The 14590-nt window shown below is 30.7% G+C and overlaps 1 protein-coding gene and 1 non-coding gene across 2 annotated transcripts in view; both read left to right on the plus strand.

The window, feature by feature from the left end:
* The window catches only part of LOC125814193 (14-3-3 protein 7), a 330997-nt gene that overhangs the window by 235220 nt on the left and 81187 nt on the right, over positions 1-14590 (plus strand). The gene's annotated exons all lie outside the window — the stretch shown is intronic.
* On the plus strand, positions 5360-5444 carry TRNAM-CAU (transfer RNA methionine (anticodon CAU)). Its single transcript is given in 2 exon segments — positions 5360-5397; positions 5409-5444. It is a non-coding gene; the product is annotated as a tRNA-Met (tRNA).

A 14590-nucleotide genomic window follows, 5' to 3' on the forward strand; every position in this document is an offset into this window, starting at 1 on the left:
AAACATGTTAGCACGCCTCTTGCGAGTCATCTGAAGTTGAGCAAATAGATGTGTCCTACAAAAGTTCCTTATTCTTCAACAGTGGGGAGTTTGATGTATGCAATGGTGTGTACAAGACCTGATACTGCTCATGCAGTTGGTGTTGTTAGCATATTCCTTGAAAATCCTGGAAAAGAACACTGGGAGGTAGTTAAGTGGATACTCAGGTACCTAAGAGGTACCACAAAAGATTGCTTGTGTTTTGAAGGATCTGATCCAATCTTGAAGGGCTATACAGATGCTGATATGGCAGGTGACCTCATAACAGAAAATCCACTACTAGATATTTGTTTACATTTTCAGGGGGAGCTATATCATGGTAATTAAAGTTGCAGAAGTGTGTCGCACTCTCTACAATCGAGGTAGAGTATATTGCAGCTACTGAAGCTGGCAAAGAGATAGTATGGCTGAAACGATTTCTTCAAGAACTTGGATTGCATCAGAAGGAGTATGTCGTCTATTGTGACAGTCAAAGTGCAATAGACTTGAGCAAGAACACCATGTATCATGCAAGGACAAAGCATATCGACGTGAGATATCACTGGATTCGTGAAAAGATAAAGGACGGATCTTACAGGTCATGAAGATCCCTACTAGTGAATACCCTTCAGATATGCTGACCAAGGTGGTATCAAGAGACAAGTTCGAGCTATGCAAAGAACTTGTCGGCATGCACTCAAGCTAGAAACTTAGAGCTACCTCCTTCAGGTGAATGGGTCTGGAGGGGGAGATTATGGGGTCCATCCCCATGTGCCAAACTTTGAACAATTCTCACAATTTCAAAGGTTGACAGATTTGGATATACATGTGTTGATTTATTTTTCAGCTTTCCTCAAAAGTCGAATGTTGGTAACATGTGAAGAAGAAAAAAAATTGTTTTTCTTCTGTAGCATATTTGGAGGCTACTGCATTTGTTCTCTATAAAAGGGAGGGTCATTCTTCATTCTAAAATGCACCAAAAAAACAAAGGAGAGAAAAGAAGAGTGAGGCATCACAGAGAAAAATAGTCTGTGAGGAAAAATAGAGAGTGTGAGCAATATAGTAATGAGGTGGGAAAATTAAAAAAGGATTATTTCTGTTGAGTGTGTAGTAGTCTTTGGAGTTTTTACTCAGACCTACAAGTGTAAAATTCTTACTATAGTGATATTAGTTTCTCCTCTCGGGACGTGATTTTTCCCTTATTCAGGAGGGTTTCCACGTAAAATTTTGGTGTCATTATTGCTGTTTTTATTCTTGTTGATTAACCGTATTGTTGTGTTCCGCTTTTATTGCTTTTATTACCGCAAATATTATTTCTGTTGCGGGTTTATTTCCAACAATCAGGAAGAAGGCAAAGTGAAAGTTGATACTGCTGCTGATCGGAAAGAAGGCAAAGTGGAAGTTGATACTGCTGCTGCTGATCGAAAAGAAGGCAAAGTGTAATTTGATGCTACTGCTGATTGGAAAGAAGGCAAAGTGGAAGTTGATGATGCTGCTGATCGGAAAGAAGGCAAAGTGGAAGTTGATGCTCCTGCTGATCGGATAGAAGGTACAGTGGAAGCTAATGCTACTGCTAGCCTCAAAGGGGGCAGATGAGAGAACTAGACTAATTAGTACATGGGGAGCAACTTTGGGGAGGAGAGCAAGAAGTGAGGTTTAGAAGGATCTTAATTCACATCCCATTTACAAATTGTCTGTAATAAAAATGAAGTAGAGAATATTAGTTGATGTTGAGGTTACAAACGATTCCTTTTGGCGTTAAATTTGTTCTTGCGGTCTGGTGAAAAAAAGGTGCAAAAAGTATGTTAACAGTTCATTGAACCACAAAACTGTTAGATATATCCTAGTTACATTGCATAATGATCATATTGTTGCTCAATGAATATCTCTGCTTGACACTAATTAGAGCATGAAGAGCTAAAATGCTCATTCAGTTCCCTGGCTACTCCTAGAAAGCATGTTGGTTAAGTTGAACTGCTCGCTCTACACTCATCTTCCTCTTCCGTGTAGTCTGTAGACACTTTATGTGCAATCTATGTGTGGTAATCTTCCATAGAAAAAGATTAGTTGAGTACTATCAAGTCCCAAAAAAGTAACTAGACGTAGAAAATGGAAGGATCATGCTTATTATGTTTCATGTTGATGCAACATTAAAAGCTTAATCTCACTTTCATTGTGCGCAACAAACTTCTTGAAGCTGCTCGGAAGATAGTGATGAGTCTTCTTGTCTAGAATGATATACAGTGCTGGCAGGGGGGTTGTACAGTGTGCCGAGGGGGTTCATCGATAAAAAAATTACACTATTGATTTTTCTGTTTACGTGTATATATTTAAAATTGAACCCCCTGAACATACGTCAAAGGAGTAGCTCAATGGTAAACTGGGTTCAAGAAAGCGCGTTTTGTGGGCTTGGTCGCGGGTTCGAATCTAGCGAGCAGCAACCTTTTTTTTCTAATTTTGAAGCGTTTTTGATGGCTTAAATTTTAAGTGTTTTTATTAAAAATAAATAGAACGGTGTTTCATTAATGACTAAAATTTTATATTTTAAATCTTTAATTGAAAAGTCAACAAATAAAAAGCCCTCTCTTTTCTAGGGATTTCAATATTCTATTTTTTCCTCCTAGTCTTCTCTTTCAACTAGAATACTGCCTCTCGTTTTGCTGCTCGCCTGATGCCTGCTCCTGCTTGCTGTCGCTGCTCGCTGCCGCGGTGGTCCTCCGATCTCCGCAGATCATTTCATTCTATCCTCCATTTGTGATTCGACCATTGATGGCAACCTCTGTAAGTTCTTGTATTTTTTATTTTTTATTTTAAAAAAATCAAAATTCTATATGTGCAATGTGCCAAAAAGATTTTTTGTGAGTTTTTGCTTTGATTTGTGTTTATTGTCAGTCTTTCTAATGTTAAAATTGTGCTTGCTCTCCATTTGCACTTTCAGGAGCCAGAGACAATTCTAAAGGAATTGAAGAACTTGTAGAATTTTTGAATGAGTTGTGCTACTTTATTATCATTTTATAGCTATGTACTTTAAATTTATTTCTTATGATAAGTTGGAATTGTAAGAAATTATTTGAACTAAGGATTTTTTTGTCAACCCGTTTGTTATTCAATCCGTTCATATATGATCTGACCCGACCCGTTTATTTATGGCTATTATTAGTGTGATTAATTTTTTTTTGAACCCCTCGATAAGATTCCTGGCTCCGCCACTGAGTGTTGGGCATCAAGTTAGTTTTTCGCTATTTCATTTAGTTGGAATTATCATTTTTTTCTAGCAAAACGATTGTATCGATCATATTACCTGATTTGACGAGACAATCCATTTTAATCTAGAGTGCTTATTTATCCAAAATTGCATTTGAAGCATCGCTTACAGCTAATCAAATAAACCAAATATATAAATGCAGAAGAGGGTCAGAAATGAGAGTAATCTGAACTACATATGAGCAGGTTTGCCGTGACAGAAAGCTTATTCATGGTGAACCAACCTTATAGGTAAAATCCCTTCGTATAAGATATGACCCGAAGTACCGATCTTATTAGGTAAAATGCCTTCGTATAAGATATGAATCACTTTTCCAAGTCGACAAAGTAACGATTATTTCATCACCTAAGCATGCTTCTCAATTATTAATCTCTTTTCGTTAGGTGTAATAAATTTCAATTTCACGTTTGCATAGTAAGGTTATGAAATCCACACGAGAAGTAAGTAGACAGATTGTTTATTTTTGTATTGTTTAACCATTTCCTTTTTTTTTGTAACTTATGCCATCGATAGAAATACTGTTTTTGTTTAGATCAATTCTTTTTTTGTACGTCCATGGATGAACCTTAATATATAAATAAAATTATTTCGTTTTAAGAAGAAAAAAAAATAATTCAGTGACTAGCAGGATCTGTTGAAAATCTTCATCAATTAGAGAATAATATTCATAACCAAAAATATAAAATGAGTAATGTTTGTCAATAAAGTATGCTTTGAAGTTTGAACTATGAACGTAATTTTGAAGTACACAAATTACCATAAATTCTTAATTTCTCAAAAAGAAAAAAAAGTTATGGAGTAGAAACTTCAGTATGACTATGAAATATAAACTTAATTAAATTAAATTAAACAGAAACAGAAAACCAAGCATCATTAAAATGTACTTGTAGCTTATGGCTCAATTGTTATTCTTCTTTCAGCCAAACGGAACACGCAACGTAACATTATATAGAACATTTTAACTTGATTGATTAAATAGATCAAGTGGGAGTAAAGGTCGGTAATTGAAAAAACTAACAATAATGTATATATGAAACATCTGACGGAGGACAGGTCGAGTAGGACTAACAGACTTCTAGGTTGGTAAACTGAGGTGCATATGACGTTTTAGAAAAATCTCACATCGGAATAAGAGAAGAAAGTAAAGAGTTTTGTAAAACATAACTCAAGTTTCACATGGTATACACACTTTTAATGCTAGATGTAGTGTTGCCATCGATGTTCTCATTAATTTTCTGTTTGAGAAGGCTTTGTGTTGTACCTTTTCAATTGATAAGTTGATGATTTCTGTTCTGAAGCACTTTTGTAGTGTTTGGGTAAAATCTACTTTATTGGACAACAAGTAAGATGTCACAACGTAACTTTGCCAACAAGGATCAACTTCACTTGTATTTCTTCAGAATTTCATATTTGTACTTCTAAATACTCTATTGTCTCTCACATTAGTTACTACATTTGTACAGTTGATTGAACCATAAAATTGTTGAATATATATATATATATATATATATATATATATCCTAGTTATATGGTATAATGATCGCTCAATGAATATCGCAATTTGACATTAATTAGAGCAGATTGAGCTAAAATTTTCATTCCCTGTTGGTTACTACAATATGAAGTTGTAAAATCATTTTCCACTTCCATGTAGACATTATATGCAATCTGTGTGGTAATCTTCCAAAGAAAAGGATTAGTTGAGTACTATCAAGGCCAAAAAAAGTAACTAGACGTAAAATATGAAAGGATTATACTTATTATGTTACATGTTAATCCTCATATAAATGTTGTTCATTAGGATGAAATTCTTTTAACAACTTTGTTTACCTCGAAATGATAAGATAAGTTTCAGTTGCTGGCTGCTGCATATATAACTTGACTATTTTCATCAAGTGGATTTAATAATCTAGATTGTGAATATTATATACAACATAAACATTATGTCTACTTAAAATGATAGTGCAATCTGTAGTTAAAAAGTTCAAGAATGAATTATAACTACTCCATCTCACAGAATAACATATAGCTTCCTTTTCCGGTTAAGTACATAATATTATTAATTAATATCACAAAGGGGTGGTGGCGCAGTTGGCTAGCGCGTAGGTCTCATAGCTTCTGAGTAATCCTGAGGTCGAGAGTTCGAGCCTCTCTCACCCCATCAAGCTTTTTTTTCCCATTTTCAGTGGGCCGGAAGATCTGTAATTCATCGGTGACGATATTGTTATTGCAGATGAGCGGATGGTTGAGTGTTATCGTGAGCTATTTTTTGTTGCTGAATGTTCCATTCTCGTTAGAGAAATCATTAGTATCCATATCTAAAATAATAAGGAATTTGAAAAGATCTCTTCTATTTAAAATTGTAAGTGATCCTAGAAGACCATTTTTTCTCTTATAACTAAAGTAACATTTGTAATTGGCTATAAATTAAATCTCCTCAACTTTTGTTACAACAACTACAAAATTTTGTTCCATCCACTCTATGAATCCAACCGGCCTTTTTATTGTACAAGAGATTTAAATATATACTACGATTTCAAGGAGGAAAAAATAATTTGAACTTTATGAATTTTGATTTCTAGTTTTTTTAAGTTACTGAATTCTAAATTAATAATTGATATATATTTTAATAGATTTCTTCAAACACATACAACTTTTTGATCTTAACTTATTAAGTCCTGCTTTACTCGTAAGATATACTCTAGCTCGGCCCCGTCTAAATAACTTTTTCCACCCATATAAGTGCGTACTTGCATGCATATGATGAGCAAGACTACAATTCATCCATTATCCTTAGCCTTGACATCAGGCATTTTCCAAATATGGTAACTATTATAATTACTTGTGTTTCTTTATGAGTTCCATCTGATATTGGTTGGTGTATTCTTAAATGTTTTGCCTGTTTTTTCATATTTTAAACTCCCATGATTTTGAGTACTTATTACTTCCCATGTCTGTTTATAATCATCAACTTCGAGAGAAGTGAATTGATTAGTTAGTATATTTAGGATCTTACAATATATGCTCAAAGTCAAAACCTAGGATTCGTTTGGTTTGATTCATTATTAAATCAAATATTCAACCAACAAAGATTGTGGTGGAGTGGTAAGTATTTCTTCATTCTTAAACAGAGATCTCGAGTTTGAGTTTCCAAGTATAGAGTAGCTTTTGTTAGGGAGCGCTTTCCTCCAAATGTGGGGCGGCTTCCCAGTTTCCGACGTAAATTCGAATTTATTCACGCACCAATATAGGTACCGAATACCGGATGAGAATATTTTATTTAGCTATCCAAATTAAGCATTGTTCCAATTGAACATTTAATCAACTACTAATAAAGTGTTTCAACTAGATAATTTTGAAACTATTTTTGTGTGTGGTGTCGTTCATATTGTTAAGTTAACCACATAAAATATGTTATCTCAATTAATTACACATATTTGCCTCAATTAGTTTTAAAACTCAAGGCTTGTTCTACTTGAGGTCGATGTGTATAATTAAAGCAGATGACGTATTTCATTTGGTTAACTAATTAACTATCTAATAGACGAAGCAATATGTACAATTTCATTAGGAAATACATTTTTCTCATTTTGAAGGAACTTATTTTCCTAAAAAAAATACTTTCTATAATATTTAGCCAACCAAATATGAAAAAATTGAAAAACATTTTCAAGACACCCTTAAAGAAAGACGTAATGACCCGTTTGATCATGTGACAAAGACTACTTACCATTGTGGGCTAAACTAAACACATTGAATGTTGGTCATGAAGAATAAAAAGCACATGGAAACAAGACTATTAGTTAATCGATCCCACTCTGCTCTACCAAAGGTGTGAATAAAATGAACATTTTTTTATGGGTGGCAAAATTAGTTCACGAAAACATGACTGCTCCATCCTGTTTAAGTTTGGGTGGGTCGATAATCTCACTTATTTTAGTCAAATTCTTTTAAAATTTGGGTTGATATGCACCTTAAATTAATTCATGAAAAATCTTGTCAAATATTTCAAAAAGACAATTGTTTAAGTTTAATATGTTATATATAGTTATAATAAAGAAAAAAATATAGTTTTATTAGATACTAAACAATATAAAAGAACAAACAAAGAACCTAAACTATTTGGTACATCTTATTTCAACCCAAGTAACTTTTGGGTGAGTCAAACCAATTTTGGCCTACTTAAATCAAGTCAACTCATCAATTTGACACATCTAATTTTTGGGTCATTGACACTTATGCCCTTGTTTTTTGTTGGTCTTTTAACTTATCACCCATTCAAAAAAAAATATTTTTTCGCAGGACGGTTATGTCTTGCATGACTTCAATTTTTAAAGAACGTATATCCCATTAGGCAGAACTTAAGTCGCTAAAGGGAAAAATGTAAAAACATAAAATATGAGGGGCAAAAGTTAAAGACCAATCCATTTTAAAGATAATTGACATGCTTATTTGCTAATTTTCATGGTGACCTCATATGACAAGTTAGAATATTATCTTCGATACAAAATAATGATTTTGATTCATCAATTTCATGTCCTTGGTTGAGGAAAGAGTAAATGTAACAATCACTTACCATGTTTAATTTCTTGAGGAAAGTGTCAAGATCTCATGCTTGTTAATGCCCATATTATTCAATGTACACATAAAATTAATTTCTATTACATTAATTAGACGTCACACATATGATATATATGATGCAAAAGAAAGAAACCACATGGGTAGTATACTTGAATTATTGTTTTCTATGACTAAAAAAAGGATAGGAATTAAGACCCTTTAGGGACCCCCATGCCTACACATACACAAGCTTCTTTGTCACTAAGAAAACAATTTGCCTTGTAAATTAAACACTGCACATGCAACAGACCTTGAGGCTATGATAGGGTGGACAATGGGCCTTTATTTCCATGTCTACGTTTCATTCATGAAAGACATTACATATTTCTCAATCATATGAATTTTAACTTACATGTACTAATAATATTTAAGGATTAGTACACTATTACACTAAAAGAGAAAAAAAACCTACAGCAATAAATATGCACATTAATAAAAAAAATGTTAAAGACTTTACCAGTATAATTAATAGTCATTTAATCCAATGTCTTTACAAGCTTTAGCGGTATTTATAAAGAATGTTAAAATGTAATTGTCACTAGTAATTGCAAGACATATTTCAAACTTTTTTGTTTTTGAATGAGGTGGGGGGGGGGGGGGGGGGAGACCGTAATAGTATTGTAAAAATTATCTGATACTATGAGTACATAGAAGTTGAACTTTTAGTAATGGCTATTTGGATTTGTTGAAATACAAAGACCTTAGCTTACATGTCATGATATCGTAAAAGAATGAAGTTAGGATTCAAATATCCCTAAAAAAAATCATTTACGATTTTAATTTCACTTTTGCACTATATGGTTATGAAAATTCACAAGAAGTAAGTAGACATATTGTATATCCTTGTATTTTTTAAGCATTTCCTTTTTTTTGGTAACGTATGCTATCGATAAAAATACTTGTGAAACTATTTCGTTTAAATCAGTTTTTTTTACGTCTATGGTCAAACCTTAATATATAAATAAAATTCTTTCGTTTTAAGAAAGAAAAAAAAAGGTTCAATAACTGGCATAACCTGTTAGAAATCTTCATCAATTAGGGAATACATTAATTCATAACCTAAAATATAAATGAGTAATGTTTGTCAATAAAGTATGCTTTGAAGTTTGAACTATGAACGTAACTTGAAGTACACAAATTACCATAAATTCTCTACTTCTCATATTTTTTTTATGGAGTAGAAACTTCAGTATGACTATGAACTATAAACTTAATTAAATTAAATTTGATAGAAATAGAAAATCAAGCATCATTAAAATGTACTTGTAGCTTATGGCTCAATTGTTATTCTTCTTTCAACCAAAGGTAACTTGATTGATTAAATCTCCAAGTGGGAGTGAAAGGAACAAATTCTAAAGGTCGGTACGTAACTAAAAAAACTAACAATAATGTATGAATCCTCTAACGGAGGACGGGTCGAATAGGACTGACACACTTCTAGGTTGGATAATCGAGGTGCATGTGACATTTTAAATGAATCTCACATCGGAATGAGAGAGGAAAGTAAAGAGTTTTATAAAACATAACTCAAGTTCACATAGTATACACACTTTTAGGGCTAGATGTAGCGTAACGTCCCTTCCACCCCACCTACCCTTTCTTCTTTAAATGTTTCGTAAAACCAAAATCGTCGAGGTTTAAATTTTAGATAAATTTAAAATGTTGCCAGAAACATCACATTCCTAAATAGATAGAGCTTATTAATTAGTGTCTTTAACGAATTGGCCAAATGAGAAAGTCAAGAATATGTCTCATTTTTAAATAAAAATAAATAAAATGAGTAGTGAGTGGTAATGGGTGTTGTGCGAGTCAAAATCACTTGATGAATCTCCATCCCTTCTACTATATAATATAATGCTTAAATGTTATTGGCACATTGCTAACAAAATAGATGTTGATTCAACCTTCTCATAATACCATTCACATGGCCTTTTTATTAATTAACTAACTTTTTTATCTCTTCTTGATTTTTTTTTAAAGACCTACTTAGCTACTTCTTTCCTTAGAAAGACTTAGGCTTCGTCAAATTTCAATTATTATGTATGATTACTTTTAGATTTAAATCTTAATGATTTTATATTTTATTATTGAGTAGCTTTTTTATGTCACACTCATTTAATAGATTTGAATAGATATATAAGGTTAAGGCTTATAATAAAATTTTAAAACCATTTATTTGTTACCCGTTCAGGATTTCTGTAATGATCAATGATATTTCACAATGACTAATCTGTAATTACTTTGTTACTAATTGTTTGTCACCACCCACTGTTGTTAACTGTCACCGTTGTCATTCATTATTATCAGTTACCACCAGAGACAACTATTATTATCAAACATCACAATTCACAGTTAGTCATAACATCTATTATTTATAATAATATTAATCACCATCATCACTGTCAATCACCATTATAATCATCAATTATTGCTATATCTTTCATCATCACTATTAGTTATTACTATAACCGTCAACTATTGTCATTAACCACAAGCTAAGCTACTACCCACAATTATCACCACCCCAGTTTGTAGGGAATAGGGATGTGCATAATAATAATACGTGCGATATTGAAATTTTCGATTCGATAATTTTTGGCTGTGTGAATTGTAGAAAATTGGCAATTCAAAATCGTAAAGCCATAGGACCGACAAAGCACAAATTAAAGGTCTCTTTCTGAATTATTGTTTCAACATGCTTCAAGGGTTAGGTCCAATGCACAATCATTATATATATGGTTGATCCATAATTTCATCACATTAAAACAAATGGGGTTTATTATTTATTTTATTTTTAGATATTTTAAAAAGTCACAAATTGATCCAAGATTCTTATTTAGTGCTATACAGATAGACAAGTTTACATAGTTCTTATGAGGAAAAATTAAAAATAAAAATAGTTGAAATGACAAAATAGCATATGTAAAACCGCGTACAAATTAAAGCAATTCTTTCGATGATTCTAATGTTATCATGGCTGACTTTTACGTAACTAATTTTGTCCTTTTTCATGCATATATAATAATAATAATAATATATCAGAAATATATTATTTATTTATAAAGAAAACATTGATTTGTTCCTTTTTCTTTTACTTATTTTACAACTTGGCCATGTTAGCATTAAAGGAGGACATACATCTTGTTTTTCTATATATAGTAAAGTAAGTATTTGTAAAGTACTCGACTTAGCTTTCTAATGTTGTTACTAGGGGTATCGACGACTTTGATAAATATAGATTTAAATAAAATAAAAAAAAATTATTAAATAAATTGATTTTTTTTTAATTTTACATTTTAAAAAATAGATAATGTTTGATTTGTTTTGATTTTGTTCAAAAAATATTGAATATTTTATACATATTTTTTATAATTATATATACATATTATATTATTTTTAAGAATATTTTTTTATGCGAAAAATGTAACACTTTAATGAAAAGGAGCAAAGATATGATGCATCATTTATTTGTGTAGTGATATCGGTAGCTTATGCATTGTTGACTAATGTTGATTAGTATATTGGATTCGCTAACAATATAAGCAGACATAATTGAAGTTCTGGTAGTATGAATTATAAGATGCAAAATGGCACGTAGATAATTCATTTCCTTTTTGAAATGAATTATTTTTTTTTTTCTCTTGTTTGAATGAATCATTTTTTTTTATTTTTGTATATGATTAAATTGAACCAAATTGAAATTGATAACAACCATATCAATAAATGTATGGAATATTTAGTTTGATTTTAATAATGTAAAAATTAATTTTAATTTCGATCAATAACCGATCAAAATCAACTCGTAAACATTTCGATGTTACATAACATAACGAAACCAAAACACATGAGTTGCCCCAATGTACCATTTTATGTCATGTAGATTTTGGTACGTACATCATGTCAAATAGAAATTTCAAATTAGTTGTCGATTAAGAAATGATCCTACAGTACATGTGAAATAGTTTGTCGACTAATTAAGAGGTCACAATTTAAACTATATAATATACTGATCAATTCAAATTTAATGACTTGACTAGTACTACTAATCCAATTAGATTTATCCCTTCGATAAGATTTTATTTTCATAATTAATATTATTATATTTATAATTGAGTGTTAATTTTTTAGTTCAAATGCATATGAAAGAAGCAAATAATTAGGAGAGAAATGACGCGTAAAAACTTTAAGTTAATCACTACAAAACAAGAAAACCCATACTTAGGTTGTCCATCTTGCTCCCTACTAATAATATTTTTAAATTTCTTAGATTTGATTGTTATAAAAATAAAATGTTCCCTCAACAGTCAAAGATACAGAGTGGCAAAAAAAAATCCACTTGAAAGTTCACTGTTGACTTTCCACTATTTTTAAAAATTATTATGTCTCTTTTAATCATTCTATTTCTAAACTTAATCTTTTTAATCTTGGGCTACCTAAAAATATTTTAAAACTTACTCCCTCCGTCCACAATTGTTTGGCAGCTATACTAAAAATAGATGTCCAAGATTAATTGTCAATTTAAACAATCAAGAAATAATTAGTCACTTTTTTCCAATTCTGCCCTTAATGATTGTGTAGTTCAATTGAAAAGTTATGTAGACTTTTGGTATTCTTGATAAAGTAGGGTTATATTAGTCAATTTACACATTATATTAAATTTTCCTTGAGGGATGTGCATGACCTTATCCTGACAAACAATTGTGGACAGTATACTAATTAAAGAGCCACTAGTAATTGAAAAAAAAAGAAGGGGATATTATAACAGCCCAGAGGCCAAAGGTTTGTTTTGTCTTTACTAATTTTTGGGAAGAAATGATATTTCTTGGTAATTCACAAAATAAATAGAAGAAGATAATCTTTTATATCGAGTAAAAATGATCATTTCTGATAAAAAAAATAAAACTGTAAAACTAAAAAAAGAAAATGTAAGCGACCTACAAGACTAACTATTTTTGGGTCTTATTTTTGGTTAATTTTTTCAATTCTTGAATTTGTAATTATCATCTATTTATACTTTTGAATGGACAAATGACCATAAAATGTCAATGTAATTTGTACATAATAAATTGCTATGAATGTGGGAAAACGATAAATAAAAAAATGAAGATAGGATACAACTTATGTGTGCATTATTTTAATAATTTGGTTCGAGTCCTTTCAACAATAAACTGAAAATTATACTCTATTTTTTTTTCTTCAACAAGAAAATTGTACTCCACAACTTGCAGTCTGGATATGGAATTTGTACAATTTATATCATTCCATTGCCAAACTAGAAATGTAGGCCACTTTTGTCGGTGTACATATACTATTAGTTTTTAAAAAATTATTATTTTTTAGTTTACCGTTTTTAATGAAGCTCATTTACACCAAATGTCATTTATGGGAACAATTTATATGACCCTGAGTAGTACTATTTCATTGGTTAAAGAATAATATTCATAATGAGTTCTTTCATCTTCTTTTTTTCCTTTTACTAACTTTTTTAAGTAATGAAGTTATCGATTCTGAATATGAAGGTCAAACTAAATCATTTTCGGTGTGAATTCTATATATTTAAAGTGGTAATGGTGTGCAAAGGGCATGTAAAATGAAAACCAAGAAAAAGAAGTGCGGAGGTAACTATATAAAAAGTGGAATAAATCAAAGTTATTTAACCATTAAATATATTTAAAATGTATTTGAGAAAATTATAGTAAAAATAAATTATTTGACTTTCCAAATAATAACATAGTAATGTAAAGTGAAACAAGGAAACATCAAGAATTGAGTGTCCAGTATAATTAATGGACGCGGTGATAAATCGAGTTTGTTGATCAGTGGACATTAAACGCAATTAAATAAAAGGGTGATTATTCACATACAAGAAAGATACTTATCGAAAATGAAGATTTATTTACTTTTTACGTCTATTTTTTACTTGTTAAATTTTAAAGAGAGTGAGATATTCATGTCGAATATTTTTTATTTTTTTTGTCATTTTATTTTTAACTGTAATTTATTATATTTATGGTATATTACATCAACATTATTTAATAGTAATGGTAAAATAGACACAACGTGATAAGTTATTTATTAATTTTATAAACTGGACAATTATTGTTGGATATCCCAAAATTGTATAGTGGATAAGAAAAGATGGACGGATGGAGTAATTTTTTCATTAATATAGATTAATTATACTCCTATTTTTGATGAGATTCATTAATTATTGGTGTATGTCCTACCATTCCAAAGCCTAGTTTGACTTGGATTTTTCAAACCAAAAAACACACCTAATGGCAAGTCATAGAATACACACCTATTGGTCAATGAAGCTCATCAAATTTTTTTGAACTCAATAACGTGTTATCTCAAGTCCATATCATACATGTCTTTTAATATTTTTGCACACCCAAAAAAATATAATAGGTTTAATCATAATTCACACTATTTGTCTTAATTACGTACGTTGACCCCTCATTTAACGTAGACAATCTAGACAAAATTTGACAATATCTTGAGGAAGCTTTTAGACATATTATTAGTATTAATATTTGTTGTAAATTGTAGTTGCTAATTATCCTTTTAATTAATTTAATTCGTATTGCCACAAACAATATCTTTGAGAAATACAAATAACGACTCTTCATGTTAGGTAAAATGTAGCAACACAATTTCTATCATTGATATTGAAAAGTTAAGAAT

This window comes from Solanum verrucosum, unplaced genomic scaffold (genome assembly GCF_900185275.1).
Source record: "Solanum verrucosum unplaced genomic scaffold, falcon-dt-bn FXZP01000230.1, whole genome shotgun sequence".
In the NCBI taxonomy this organism is placed as follows: domain Eukaryota; kingdom Viridiplantae; phylum Streptophyta; class Magnoliopsida; order Solanales; family Solanaceae; genus Solanum; species Solanum verrucosum.